Source organism: Salmo trutta, chromosome 37 (assembly GCF_901001165.1).
Source record: "Salmo trutta chromosome 37, fSalTru1.1, whole genome shotgun sequence".
In the NCBI taxonomy this organism is placed as follows: Eukaryota; Metazoa; Chordata; class Actinopteri; order Salmoniformes; family Salmonidae; genus Salmo; species Salmo trutta.
The window spans coordinates 27,254,397-27,268,126 of NC_042993.1; positions in this window are offsets into that span (position 1 = coordinate 27,254,397).

Genomic DNA, 13,730 nt, shown 5'->3' on the forward strand with positions numbered 1-13,730 from the left:
TTTGATGATGTTGAAAAGTTGAAATGGTGCTGGAATAGTGGAGGTAGCTCCTGTTTTCTTTGAGACTTGCGGTAACTCTCCGTGGTTCTAAATCAATAGTTGTTTAGTGATCCGAAAATGTGGGAAACATTAACTTGCTTGACCGTGCTGTAGCTCATGTAGCTGTCTGTTACATGCAATATGTTTTGTGGACTTCACTTGACAGAGGTTACTATCTGGTTTTGTGACAAAACAAAGAGATAGTTGAATTTATTCTGCCACTGTGTCTTCTTATTGTCTCGGCCTTTATAGGCCTATATATCACGGTCGCATGGCATATGAATTAACAGGTTAAAGAGCAAACAATGCAATTATCACAACACATAGGTTGTAATATGGCTTATTTGTTGGTCACAGTTAAGAGATTGAGTGGGTAAAATGCTCCATATAACCTTATCCTCTAGCCCAGGCAGGTGAGAGTTCCAGTGGGTCCCCCTCTCTCTTATCCTCCAACAGTTCTCTTCCCCCTTTCTCACAGTTTATGTAATAAATACTGCACTCCCACTTTGAGATCCAAAGATGGGGGGTGGGTTTGGAGGCAGAAAGATAGAACAATGCATTTTTTTCATTAAAAAAACCCGATTTTTCTCGCACCTCATGGTTTCTTCTCCTCTGAGCGACTTGAAAGATTGGCAACAATGTGGCTACACAGTGAAACCCTAGTTACCATATGAAACGCTCCACAGACCCAGTGGTGAATCGGAGGAAAGAGTAAGTGAGGAAAAGTGCTGTGTTATTTATGATGTCGGGCCTGTAGCAGTGGAGGCTTCTCAGAGGAGGAAGGGAGGACCATCCTACTCTGTAAATTTCCGAAAAATTTAAAATAATAACTTTTTATATAAAACTATACTAAATATTCAAGTCACCAAATACCTGATTAAAACACATTGTTTTGCAATTAAATTCTACAGTAGTCTCAACAGCACCCTCTAGCGTAGCACCATGGTGTAGCCGGAGGACAGCTATTTTCCATCCTACTCTGTCAACATTAACTTCAACACCAAACTAAGACACTCGTGCTCCTCACCCCCTTGCTTAGACCTACATGGCAATTATGACAACTTCCGGAGGACATCCTCCAACTAATCAAAGCTTTTGCACTATGAACCAGCATGTTGTCCATCCAATCAAAGGATCAGATAATTAATCTGGTACTATGCATGTGTGATTTAGAAGCTTGGTGAGTTGGTGACATTGTTGGATAGATTGAGAGATTGAAATAGTGAATAGTGATAGTTGAGCATTTTTAGTATATTATCCAATTCAAATGAGTTTCATCAAACTACTGGAGACGGAGGAAGTAGATTATACAGTGTATATAGAGTATTCAGACCCCTTGGATTTTTCCACATTTTGCAAAATTTTCCCCTCATCAATCTACATACAATACCCCATAACGACAAGGCAAAATAAGGTTTTTAGACATTTTTGCAAAAAAAATAAAAAATAAAATACCTTATTTACATAAGCATTCAGACCCTTTGCTATGAGACTTCACATTGAGCTCAGGTGCATCCTGTTTCCATTGATCATCCTTGAGATGTTTCTACAACTTATTTGGACATGATTTAGAAAGGCACACACCTGTCTATATAAGGTCCCACAGTTGACAGTGCATGTCAGAGTAAAAAACCAAGCCATGAGGTTGAAGGAATTGTCTTTAGAGCTCAGAGACAGAATTGTGTCGAGGCACAGATCTGGGGAAGGGTACCAAACATTTCTGCAGCATTGAAGGTCCCCAAGAACACAGTGTCCTCCAATATTCTTAAATGGAAGAAGTTTGGAACCAACAAACCACTCTTCCTAGAGCTGGCTGCCCGGCCTAACTGAGCAATCAGGGGAGAAGGACCTTGGTCAGGGAGGTGACCAAGAACCCGATGGTCACTCTGACAGAGTTCCAGAGTTCCTCTGTGGAGATGGGAGAGCATTCCAGAAGGACAACCATCTCTGCAGCACTCTACCAATCAGGCCTTTATAGTATAGTGGCCAGACAGAAGACACTCCTCAGTAAAAAGCACATGACAGCACGCTTGGAGTTTGCCAAAAGTCACCTAAAGACTCTGGTCTGATGAAACCAAGATTGAACTTTTGGCCAGAATGCCAAGAGTCATGTCTGGGCGAAACCTGGCACCATCCCTATGGTGAAGCATGGTTGTCGCAGCATCATGCTGTGGAGATGTTTTTAGCGGCAGGTGATTGGGAGACTAGTCAAGATCAAGGGAAAGATGAACGGAGCAAAGTACAGAGAGATCCTTGATGAAAACCTGCTCCAGAGCGCTCATGACCTCAGACTGAGGCGAAGGTTCAACTTCCAACAGGAAAACGACCCTAAGACAAAGTAGGCATGGCTTCGGGACAAGTCTCTGAATGTCCTTAAGAGGCCCGCCAAAGCCCGGACTTGAACCCGACATTTCTGGAGAGAGCTAGAAAATAGCTGTGCAGCAACAATCCCCATCCCACCTGGCAGAGATTGAGAGGATCTGCAGAGAAGAATGGGAGAAACTCCACAAATACAGGTGAGCCAAGCTTGTAGCATCATACCCAAGAAGCTGCCAAAAAATATGCCAAAGGTGCTTCAACTAGGTACTGAGTAAAGGGTCTGAATACTTATGTAAATGTAACATTTCATTTTTTTTATACATTTGCAAAGATGTCTAAAAACCTGTTTTTGCTTTGTCATTATGGGTTATTGTGTGTAGATGGATGAATGTAATAAGAATGTAATCCATTTTAGAATAAGGCTGTAAATGTAACAAAATGTGGAAAAAGTCAAGGGGTCTGAATTCTTTCCGAATGCACTGTATATTCTTTTCTTGGTTTTCTAACTTTATTTTTGTGTCCATTTATTCAATTTATTTATAGCTAGCTACCAGAGTGCAGTTTTATCCGCCAGAATGGCTAGTTAACGCTAACGACAATGTAGTGGATTTTTTGTTAAAGACCCCTTTAACTGCCCACATCAGATTGAAGCTTCTGGGAAAAAGCTGCATCGATCCTGTGTTGGACAAAGTTCTGTGAATTCAAACTGCGCAACACAACCAGAAGGTAAGAAGAAACAAGGCTGTTCTCAAGTGGCTTATCGACGCTACTGCATTTTTGGACATGTAAGAGTTGTCTTTTAGGGGGCACGATGAGAGGGAACATTCTGCTAACAACGGCAACTACAAGGAGCTTGCAGAGGTAATTGCACGTTACGATGCTTTACTTGTTGAACATATGGAATTTTCTACTGTCGTCTCTGGGATGTCGAAATCAATTAAGAATGATTTGATAGCTACCATCGCGTCATCCATAAGCTTCAAATCAAATCAAATGTATTTGTCACATACACATGGTTAGCAGGTGTTAATGCGAGTGTAGCGAAATGCTTGTGCTTCTAGTTCCGACCATGCAGTAATATCTAACAAGTAATCTACCAATTCCACAACAACTACCTTGTACACACAAGTGTAAAGGAATGAATACGAATATGTACATAAAAATATATAAATGAGTGATGGCCGAACGGCATAGGCAAGATGTAATAGATGGTATGGAGTACAGTATATACATATGAGATGAGTATTGTAGGGTATGAAAACATATAAAGCAGGTGGCTGGCTAGTGATACATTACATCAGGATGGCAAGATGCAGTAGATGGTATAGAGTACAGTATATACATATGAGATGAGTAATGTAGGTTATGAAAACATTATATAAAATGGCATTGTTTAAAGTGGCTAGTGATACATCTAATTACATCAAGATGGCAAGATGCAGTAGATGGTATGGCGTACAGTATATACATATGAGATGAATAATGTAGGTGTAAACATGATCTAATATAAATAATATAAAGTGGCAAGTGATAAATTGATTACATCAATTTTCCCATTATTAAAGTGGCTAGAGTTGAGTCAGTATGTTGGCAGCAGCCACTCAATGTTAGCGATGGCTGTTTAACAGTCTGATGGCCTTGAGATAGAAGCTGTTTTTCAGTCTCTCGGTTCCAGCTTTGATGCACCTGTACTGACCTCGCCTTCTGGATGATAGCGGGGTGAACAGACAGTGGCTCGGGTGGTTGCTGTCCTTGGTGATCTTTTTGGCCTTCCTGTGAAATCGGGTGGTGTAGGTGTCCTGGAGGGCAGGTCGTTTGCACCCGGTGATGCGTTGTGCAGACCTCACTACCCTCTGGAGAACCTTCCGGTTATGGGCGGAGCAGCTGCCGTACCAGGCGGTGATACAGCCCGACAGGATGCTCTTGATTGTGCATCTGTAAAAGTTTGTGAGTGTTTTTGGTGACAAGCCGAATTTCTGCGCCTTCTTCACCATGCTGTCTGTGTGGGTGTACCATTTCAGTTTGTCCGTGATGTGTACGCCGAGGAACTTAAAACTCTCTACCCTCTCCACTACTGTCCCGTCAATGTAGATAGGGGGCTGCTCCCTCTGCTGTTTCCTGAAATCCACGATCATCTCATCATCCATCATCCAGTGTATTTTTTCGCATGCCAAATGGGTGAATCCACAGAAATCAGCTGTCGCTTGCAGTTGTCAGTTGTTGTCAGGTATGTGAATGATCAACGCTTTATTCAGGACAGTTTCTTGGGATGCTTTGATGTGTCAAGTGGTCAAGATGCGAGTGTGAGTTTAACTTCATGGAGAAACGTGTTGTCGAAACCTATGATGACTCTACTGTAATAGAATGTCTCTGCTATTTGTATTTACATCTAAGTCCCCTCCTGTTCCCTGATTAAGAGGTGATGACCACTCCACTCACGTTACCAGTGTCAACTCTCTCCTGACATGAACTAAAGCCATGTCTCATGTGTTCTTTCATCCACTGGCGCATTGAATGTTTCCTCTCCAAGCCACGTGGCCCTGTCAATTTTCTCTCATTAATGTATGTAGAGTCAACCACATACACAAATACAATCACATTATTACGCATCAATGTGATTTAAATCCTTGCTTGGACTAACTCATTCTTAGCTCTTTTTTCTAACTGTGTTGTGTTGTTGTTTTTAGTCTTCCCAGTCAAATCCTGTTCTGCCCTCAGTGGAAGAGTTGAGCCTCCGAACACCTCAACCACTGTCCTCCACCGAAGCCAAGCCTCTGAACACCTCAACTCGTGCCTCGTACCCTCACTCAATCACTGCTGTGATCGCTTCCCAACACTGTATAAGTAGTCCTCTCATTCCCATTCCCCATAATATTTTACTATAAATGCCTTCAAGAAATGTTTTAGGTTAAAATAATTTGTCTTTGATGATTTTTTTTAAACACCCTTTGCTGTCTCCGTGTGGTCCATGCCTATACCATGGGTCTCCCATCCTCCTCAATTTTTCAAGTCACCAGCCTCTGTTGGCCTGTGGCTATATGGTTCATCCTTCATGCAGACTCCCAAGGTATATATCTATAGAGAGAGGAGTATAAGTGCAGGTTTAAAAAGTTCCTCTCCCCCCTACCTCCCATCTCTCTTTTGATCTTCTCTGGGTTTTGAAGAAGAAGAGAAGACGGTATCCTGGCTTCATGACTGTGAGGGGTGCCTTTCAACCGCAGAGCTGTCTTTCAGTGTGAGAAACAATTGAAAGGAGAGGTCACAGCTATTACCAACCCTCCTATAGCCTGCAGGCTATACTGTAGATACAAGAAGATATTCACAACTAGAGGAATGTTTGAAGCATTCAAAGCCACCATTTTGACTAATTCAGCTTGATGTTTGGAGAATAGTAGTACTGTCCTGCCCTACAAAGGCAAAGTGCACTAACTGCAAATTCGGTCCTAAATATTTGATCTGTTGTAAGGTCCAGGTGTAATATCTGATTAAAGTGGTATTTCGTTTCCTGACACAAGAACAAGCCAGACAATCAGAATGAATCCTAAAGAACTAAATATTGCTCTCTGTCTGGACAGAAACAGACCTTGAAATCAGATTTTGTAGTTCAATATTTTACGTAGTTCCTGCACTTTCCATTTGTAGGGCAGTGTAGGGCAGTGTAGGGCAGTGTAGGGCAGTGCCCTACAACTGGATCTGTAAGAATAAGGAAGAAGTGTAGAGAAAGTCCTATTGTTATACACTGAGTGTCCAAAACATTAAGAACACCTTCCTAAAATTGAGTTGCGCCACCCTTTGCCCTCAAAGCAGCCACCATTTGTCGGGGCGTGGTCTCTACAAGGTGTCGAAAGCATTCTGCAGGGATGCTGGCTCATGTTGACTCCAATGCTTCCCACAGTCGTGTCAAGTTGGCTGGATGTCCCTTGGGTGGTGGACCATTGTTGATACACACGGGAAACCGTACCCCGTTCAAAAGCACTTAAATATTTTGTCTTGCATGTTCACCATCTAAATGGCTCACATACACAATCTGTCTCAATTGTCTCAAGGCTTAAGAATCCTTCTTTAAAACGGTCTCCTCCCCTTCATCAACACTGATTGAAGAGGTTTTAAGAAGTGAGATCAATAAGGGATATAAGCTTTCACCTGGATTCACCTGCTCAGTCTATGTTCTGGAAAGAGCGGGTGTTATTAATGTTTTGAACACTCAGTATCTAGTCTTACTAAAGAGCAATAGTAGAGAATATTTGCTTTCATTACCCTGAAATTTCTCCCTGACCCATTGCCCCCTCTCTATTCACACATGCTGTGGAGGCCATTAAGACCGATGTACAAGGTTGCAAAATGAATAGTTTGCCTATAAGGCTTTTCTACCCTAAGAGCCGCTTGAGTCGGGCGTTAAAGGTTGCCCCCGTACTTCCCCTTCAAGCGTGCCTTTTTCCCACGGCCATGAAGGAGTGACTTTAACCACAAGATTAGCTGTGGAAAAGAAGAGAAGAAAGAAAGCAATGAAAGAGGGGCTTCTTTGAAAAGATACGGCAGTAAACAATAAGGTCATCCGTGCATTCTCAGGGCCGATCCCCATCAAGGATGTTCATAAACATGGCAATTCAGATTTGTCAAATATACTGCTCAAAAAAATAAAGGGAACACTAAAATAACACATCCTAGATCTGAATGAATGAAATAATCTTATTATATACTTTTATCTTTACATAGTTGAATGTGCTGACAACAAAATCACACAAAAATAATCAGTGGAAATCCAATTTATCAACCCATGGAGGTCTGGATTTGGAGTCACACTCAAAATTAAAGTGGAAAACCACACTACAGGCTGATCCAACTTTGATGTAATGTCCTTAAAACAAGTCAAAATGAGGCTCAGTAGTGTGTGTGGCCTCCACGTGCCTGTATGACCTCCCTACAATGCCTGGGCATGCTCCTGATGAGGTGGCGGATGGTCTCCTGGACAGTCTGTGGTGCAACGTGGCGTTGGTGGATGGAGCGAGACATGATGTCCCAGATGTGCTCAATTGGATTCAGGTCTGGGGAATGGGCGGGCCAGTCCATAGCATCAATGCCTTCCTCTTGCAGGAACTGCTGACACACTCCAGCCACATGAGGTCTAGCATTGTCTTGCATTAGGAGGAACCCAGGGCCAACCGCACCAGCTTATGGTCTCACAAAGGGTCTGAGGATCTCATCTCGGTACCTAATGGCAGTCAGGCTACCTCTGGCGAGCACATGGAGGGCTGTGCGGCCCCCCAAAGAAATGCCACCCCACACCATGACTGACCCACCGCCAAACCGGTCATGCTGGAGGATGTTGCAGGCAGCAGAACGTTCTCCACGGCGTCTCCAGACTCTGTCATGTCTGTCACGTGCTCAGTGTGAACCTGCTTTCATCTGTGAAGAGCACAGGGCGCCAGTGGCGAATTTGCCAATCTTGGTGTTCTCTGGCAAATGCCGAACGTCCTGCACGGTGTTGGGCTGTAAGCACAACCCCCACCTGTGGACGTCGGGCCCTCATACCATCCTCATGGAGTCTGTTTCTGACCGTTTGAGCAGACACATGCACATTTGTGGCCTGCTGGAGGTCATTTTGCAGGGCTCTGGCAGTGCTTCTCCTGCTCCTCCTTGCACAAAGGCGGAGGTAGCGGTCCTGCTGCTGGGTTGTTGCCCTCCTACGGACTCCTCCACGTCTCCTGATGTACTGGCCTGTCTCCTGGTAGCGCCTCCATGCTCTGGACACTACGCTGACAGACACAGCAAACCTTCTTGCCACAGCTCGCATTGATGTGCCATCCTGGATGAGCTGCACTACCTGAGCCACTTGTGTGGGTTGTAGACTCCGTCTCATGCTACCACTAGAGTGAAAGCACCGCCAGCATTCAAAAGTGACCAAAACATCAGCCAGGAAGCATAGGAACTGAGAAGTGGTCTGTGGTCCCCACCTGCAGAACCACTCCTTTATTGGGGGTGTCTTGCTAATTGCCTATAATTTCCACCTGTTGTCTATTCCATTTGCACAACAGCATGTGAAATTTATTGTCAATCAGTGTTGCTTCCTAAGTGGACAGTTTGATTTCACAGAAGTGTGATTGACTTGGAGTTACATTGTGTTGTTTAAGTGTTCCCTTTATTTTTTTGAGCAGTGTATATATATATATATACAGTAGTACAATCATTTTCAAGTACTGCAGTGCATCTCCTCCTCATGGACTGCACCAGATATGCCAGTTCTTGCTGTGAGATGTTACCCCACTCTTCCACCAAGGCACCTACATGTTCCCGGACATTTCTAGGAGGAATGGCCCTAGCCCTCACCCTCCGATCCAACAGGTCCCAGACGTGTTCAATGGAATTGAGATCCGGGCTCTTCGCTGGCCATGGCAGATCACAGGAATTGCAGGAAATCACGCACAGAACGAGTAATATGGCTGGTGGCATTGTCATGCTGGAGAGTCATGTCAGGATGAGCCAGCATGCAGGAAGGGTACCACATGAGGGAGGAGGATGTCTTCCCTGTAATGCACAGTGTTGAGATTGCCTGCAATGACAACAAGCTCAGTCCGATGATGCTGTGACCCACTGCCCCAGACCATGACGGACCCTCCACCTCCAAATCGATCCCGCTCCAGAGAACAGGCCTCGGTGTGACGCTCATTCCTTCAACGATAAACGCGAATCCGACCATCACCCCGGTGAGACAAAACCACGACTCGTCAGTGAAGAGCACTTTTTGCCAGTCCTGTCTGGACCAGCAACGGTGGGTTTGTGCCCATAGGCGACGTTGTTGCCGGTGATGTCTGGTGAGGACCTGCCTTACATCAGGCCTACAAGCCCTCAGTCCAGCCTTTGGCAGCCTATTGTGGACAGTCTGAGCACTGATGGAGGGATTGTACGTTCCTGATGTAACTCGGGCAGTTGTTGTTGCCATCCTGTACCTGTCCCGCAGGTGTGATGTTTGGATGTACCGATCCTGTGCAGGTATTGTTACATGTGGTCTGCCACTGCGATGACGATCAGCTCTCCGTCCTGTCTCCCTGTAGCGCTTTCTTAGGCGTCTCACAGTACGAACAATGCAATTTATTGCCCTGGCCACATCTGCAGTCCTCATGCCTCCTTGCAGCATGCCTAAGGCACGTTCACGCAGATAAGCAGGGACCCTGGGCATCTTTCTTTTGGTGTTTTTCAGAGTCAGTAGAAAGGCCTCTTTAGTGTCCTAAGTTTTCATAACTGTGACCTTAATTGCCTACCGTCTGTAAGCTGTTAGTGTTTTAACGACCGTTCCACAGGTGCATGTTCATTAATTGTTTATGGTTCATTGAACAAGCATGGGAAACAGTGTTTAAACCCTTTACAATGAAGATCTGTGAAGTTATTTTGATTTTTACAAATGATCTTTGTCCTGAAAAAGGGACGTTTCTTTTTTACATGTTAAAAGTTATTTGACAAATCTTTATTAGGCCTACTTTGCCCACAGAGATCATATGAAATGAATAGGGGTTCTATATGTGATTCTATGATTACACCTATGTCACACCCTGACCTGAGAGAGACGGTTTATTTCTCTATTTTGTTAGGTCAGGGTGTGGGGTGGGCATTCTATGTTTTGTATTTCTTTGTTTTGGGCCGAGTATGGTTCCTAATCAGAGGCAGCTGTCTATTGTTGTCTCTGATTAGGAATCATACTTAGGCAGCCTTTTCCCACCTGTGTTTGTGGGTAGTTGTTTTCTGTTTTGTGTTTCTGTACCTGACAGAACTGTGTGCTTTCGTTTCCCTTTGTTATTTTTCTTCGAGTGTTTGTTTGATTTAAATAAATAATAATGAACACGTGCCATGCTGCATCTTGGTCACCTCTCTACGACGATTGTTACAGAACTACCCACCACAACTGGATCAAGCAGCGTGCCCGGGAGCAGATGGATTCCTGGTCTCTGGGGGAGTTGGAGGAGAGGATAGACTGGACTTTGGGCCAAGTATTGGAGAGATACAGAAGCCTGCCGGGGAAGCAGGTGAAGGCAGCGAGAGAGGAACTAGCACGGCAAGGACGAAAGCACGAGAGGCAGCCCCCCAAAAAATTTTCGGGGGGGCACACGGGTAGATTGGCGGAGTCAGGGTTGAGACCTGAGCCAACTGCTCATGCTTATCGTGGTGAGCATGTGCCTGCTCCTCGCAATCTCCCTCCAGTGTGCCTCTACAGCCCAGTACGTCCTGTGCCTGCTCCTCGCACTCTCCCTCCAGTGCGCCTCCACAACCTAGTACGTACTGTGTCTGCTCCTCGCACTCTCCCTCTAGTGAGTCTATTCAGCCTGGTACGCCCTGTGCCTGCTCCACGTACCAGGCTGTCAGTACGTCTCCTCAGTCCGGTGAGACCAGTTCCGGCTCCACGTAAGAAGCCTCCAGTGATGATCCATGGTCCGAAGCCTCCAGTGATGATCCATGGCACAAAGCCTCCAGTGATGATTCATTGCCCGGAGCCTGTAGGGATGATCCATGGCATGAAGCCTCCAGTGATAACCCATGGCCCAGAGCCTCAAGTGATAATCCATGGCAAGAAGCCTGTAGGGATGATCCATGGCCCGGAGCCTGTAGGGATAATCCATGGCAAGAAGCCTGTAGGGATGATCCATGGCCCGGAGCCTGTAGGGATAATCCATGGCCCGGAGCCTGTAGGGATAATCCATGGCATGAAGCCTGTAGGGATGATCCATGGCCCGGAGCCTGTAGGGATAATCCATGGCAAGAAGCCTGTAGGGATGATCCATGGCCCGGAGCCTGTAGAGATGATCCATGGAACGAAGCCTCCAGTGATAATCCATGGCACAAAGCCTCCATTGATGATCCATGGCGCGGAACCTGTAGCGATGATCCATGGCACGGAGCCTGCAGCAACGGTCCCGAGTCCGGAGCCTCCAGTGACGCTCTCCAGTCCGGAGCCTCCAGCGACGCTCCCCAGTTCGGAGCCTCCAGCGACGCTCCCCAGTCCGGAGCCTTCAGCGACGCTCCGCAGTCCGGAGCCTCCAGCGACGCTCCGCAGTCCGGAGCCTCCAGCGACGCTCCGCAGTCCGGAGCCTCCAGCGACGCTCCGCAGTCCGGAGCCTCCAGCGACGCTCCGCAGCCCGGGGTCTTCAGCGACGGTCCGCAGCCCAGAGTCTTCAGTGACGGTCCGCAGCCCGGAGTCTTCAGCGATGGTCCGCAGCCCGGAGTCTTCAGCGGCGGCCTGCAGCCCGGAGTCTTCAGCGGCGGTCGGCAGTTCAGAGCCTCCGGCGATGATCCACGGTCTGGTTCCTCCGGCGACACAGAAGCGGGGGGATCAGCGGGCGGAGTGAGGGCTACGCCCCGAACCAGAGCCGCCGCCAAGAATAGACGCCGACCTGGACCCTCCCCTATAGGTTCAGGTTTGCGGCCGGGAGTCCGCACCTTTGGGGGGGTACTGTCACGCCCTGACCTGAGAGAGACGGTTTATTTCTCTATTTTGTTAGGTCAGGGTGTGGGGTGGGCGTTCTATATTTTGTATTTCTTTGTTTTGGGCCGAGTATGGTTCCTAATCAGAGGCAGCTGTCTATCGTTGTCTCTGATTAGGAATCATACTTAGGCAGCCTTTTCCCACCTTTGTTTGTGGGTAGTTGTTTTCTGTTTTGTGTTTCTGTACTTGACAGAACTGTTTGTTTGATTTAAATAAATAGTCATGAACACGTGCCACGCTGCATCTTGGTCACCTCTCTACGACGATCATTACAACCTATGCCAATCCGGATCACGGAAGTTCAGCTTTACAGCGTGATTGAAATTTAAACGGTAAACACTGCATATCTTAGCTCAATCGGAAATTACCTTCACATTTCTATGAAGGTATCTGTAACGCTTCCGCTTTACAGATTGAATAGAGCCCCTAAACTATAAACAAATATACTTTTAAAGAGACTTTTAAAGAGATTTTTGTACCACCACTTTTAAGAGACACTTTCTACCTTTCCCAAATAAAGTATTGTTCATTGTGAAACTTACCTGGTTGTCTGTCATACTTCCTGAAATTGAACTGGGGCGGCATGAAAATAACCTGAGTTTGACCATATCTGACACCCAACCACATACACACACACGCACGCACTCACACGAAAGCACACACGCACACACCAGTCAAAACAGAACAACAACAAAGATTCGAGCAAGGAAATAAATAAATAAGGAGGGAGGGAGGGAGGGAGGGAGGGAGGGAGGGAGGGAGGGAGGGAGGGAGGGAAGGGAAGAAAAGGAGAGGAAGAGAGAGACGGAGCAAGATATGAAATGGAGACCTGCCGCTGAGCTCAAGGATGCTGCGTGCGACTCGGTAATTAGAAATGTAGAAGGGTGGGATGGGAGGACAGACAGGTACACAATGTTAGACTTCCCCTGCCCCCGTCACCACCCTGTGACTAGCATGGAGAGACAGAGACGGACAGCAGACACAGAGACAGACACATGGGCAACAGAAGCACAGACAGACAGAAAGAGAGAAAAAGATAGAGAGGTAAAGAAGGAATTATATGAATAAGGAGAGAGTTGGGCTCATAAATATTCAGAGTTCAAGACACTTATGAAAACTGATGATGATGAAAACCCCAAAGCCCAAATAGACACTAAGGCTTTGGAGAAGAACAGGGAAGGTCTTAGGTAGTAGCAAGGGGTGAACTGAGACAGAGACCTGAAACAGGGAGGCATCATACAGCTTTGGAGGTCAAGTATGAGGATGGACAGAATATATCCCAGAAACAATGCACTAACACAAACACAGAGAGGAATGCCCTGTTCTGGAATCAGCTGTTTTACCATTACTAAAAGCATCACAAGGTCACCTCTAAGCACAAGGACAAAACCTTCCCTTTAAAAGCACTACTCATATCCTCAAGGCATAGGGACATAACACAAAAGAGGAGATGGCCTCTTCTTCTCCTCGTAATGAGGAAAGCCCAATTAAAAAGGCTCCAGTCCTCCTACTCCTCCTCCTCCTCTCTCTCTCTATCCCTCCCTTTTTACTCTCCTCCAGTGCCCTGTTATTGATCACCTTTAACCTCGGCTTTCAGCGGTGTCAAAACTACCATTTAGGGGGTTCCCCAGGGCTGCTCGTGAGGGCCGCGCGTCAATCGCACCCCGACCCATAAATCATTACAGGGCCTGTGAGTGTCTGACGCCCGGGGAGGGTGAGGGGGATGGGGGGGGATGACATTCAGAGCCACCGCTCGAGGGACTCCCCCTTCACGGCCCCCTGGGGTCAGGGGTCAGCGGCGGCCCATGGATCAGGGACCCAGACGCCCCCGCCAGGTCCCGACACACACACACCCCAAGGCCCAGCGGTGGCACCTTTTTGATTTTTAAATAAGACAAAG